This window comes from Mus pahari, chromosome 19, assembly GCF_900095145.1.
Source record: "Mus pahari chromosome 19, PAHARI_EIJ_v1.1, whole genome shotgun sequence".
Classification (NCBI taxonomy): domain Eukaryota; kingdom Metazoa; phylum Chordata; class Mammalia; order Rodentia; family Muridae; genus Mus; species Mus pahari.
The window spans coordinates 82,445,095-82,447,336 of NC_034608.1; positions in this window are offsets into that span (position 1 = coordinate 82,445,095).

The following is a 2,242-nucleotide window of genomic DNA, read 5'->3' on the forward strand; positions in this document are numbered from 1 at the left end:
GTGGATGTTAAATACTCTGCTTGATTTCTCTCTATTTTTTTTTTTTTTTTTTTTTTTTGAGACAAAGTCTCTCACTAAACAGATTTAGGCTGCTAGCTAAGACCTCCCAGTGATATTCTTGTCTCAGACCACAGTAGCACTGAGTACTGGGCTCTAATCAGTATTTTACCCAAGTACTAGGATCTCAAGGTTCTCATGCTTGTTGAGTATTCTTACCCACTGAACAATGTCCCCAATGCCCATGCTTGTCTTTTTAAGGAAAGGTGTAGTACTGTTTACTAATAAAATTATTATTCAACTTGAATAGATGAGCAAATACAAACATTCTCCCAAAATGATTGAAATTTGTTGTATTTATTTCTTTCTAAAGTTTATACATTTACATATACCATTTTATAATCCTTCACTGTTTGCATGATTTCTATTACATAAAAACCATTTCAAATGCAATAAATTTTGTTGTTGTAAAACAACAAAATGCCCTCAACTTATAAAAACCCAGGGACGGTTATATTCATGACCATTTACACAATAGAGAAAAGTACTGTCTACATCACATCTTCTATACATATCTGCTGGCCCACTTGTCTTCAAGGCAAGGGTTACCTTTAATAACAGGGAAATAAGGTAATAGCTATATACAATTATTTCAATAAAAATAAAGCAATTGTAAAATGTAAACTTAATTTTCAAAATATTCTTTAAACACTTTAACAATATCCACATAGATTACTGTTCCATTCAAACAACTATCACCGTGAATGCCACCATGCGCAGATGGCATTCTTGAGTCTGGTGAGTGGTAAAGGAACAGGTTTTCAGTACATGGTTTGGTACCACCAGCTTTCCCAGGTCGGCTACAGCTGACCGTTTGGCCACTGAAGGGGGAGGGGGGGTTGGTCACTAACTACTTTCCCAATTTGCAGGGGTGTATGACACTGGAACTGTGGTGACACAGAAATGACCAATGGAGAAAACTTTGAAGGTAAAGGAATGTTATGCATTGCCAATCATTTGGAGCCACAGTAGATATAAACGGGTCAGTAGGCTGTCAAAGCCCAGCTCCTGTTTACATTAAAAGATAAAGACTGTCACCCTAATTCGCATGCCACAGTAAGCAGGGCCGACAACATGGGTTCTTGTGTAAATTTCTGTTCCAGAATTCAGTTCCAAAAACTTGAGGTAGAAGAGGACGCAGGGAGGCATGTCGGCCTTCGCTCAACACAACTCTCAAGGGAGCCGAGCACTGTTGAGCAATTTTATGTTTCTTGACCCTTCCCACAGAAATGGAAACATTATCCATTTCTGGAAATCTGGGAACAAAGAGAAAGATATCCTCTGACACTGACCCACACTCAATGTGCCCATTTGTTTCTTGAAAAGACAAAAACGCAGTTTTGCTTCAAACTGCGGGATTTTGTCGCACTTGCCTGCGTCCGTGACAGGGTCACCGTCAGAGCTGATATCCTGCCTAAACAGGGTCAAGCCACTGGGACAGCTGGATTCCTAATGAACTGGAACCCAGAATATACCTGCTGCTGAGCAGAAGCCCAAGTGGAGAAGAAGGCCAAGGAGAAGCTTCGGCGAGGGAAGACCACCTTGCTCTCCGCTGCCCTGGGCTAAGGGCTCAGAGCAGCGAGCCTCACACCTGCCCTGTGATTCTTCATTGAGCCTTGAGGCTGGGACTTGGGGGTGTGTTCAAAGACTGATGCAGAGACTCTAAGTGAACCTACAAAGTTCTCTCCATTCACCAGTGCTTTCCAACATGAAGCCAAGGTGTTTAGTATTAGAACTGAGCTCTCCCCTGCAAAAGTGCATTGTGTTTGGGTTCCAGCCTGTTTTCATCCTGAAGATCCTGGCCTGTGGACAATGCTCAGATGTTTAGCACAGTCCAGTGCAAACTCTTTCACCTACATCTGAGAAGCCATGGCAGGCAAACCACACCTTGGGCTCTGAAGGTAATATGGCTTCTCCATTTACACTCTCCTCTGGAAGGAATGATCTGCAGAGTGCTAGTGGGGGATCCTGGAGGCACTGCCTACGGGTCACAAGAATTCCTTCAAGTTGGTATCCACTAGAAGGATGCAACATTTGTCCCTGCCCTCTCTCAGAGTCAGACACCAGCACTCCATCATTTCCCCCTGGTTCTTGGAACACATCCATGATACAGTTTCCACTGCTTCCATTATTCACCTCTAGAATACTCTGGCCCTCGGTGTCTTAAGGTAATACATTTGTATAG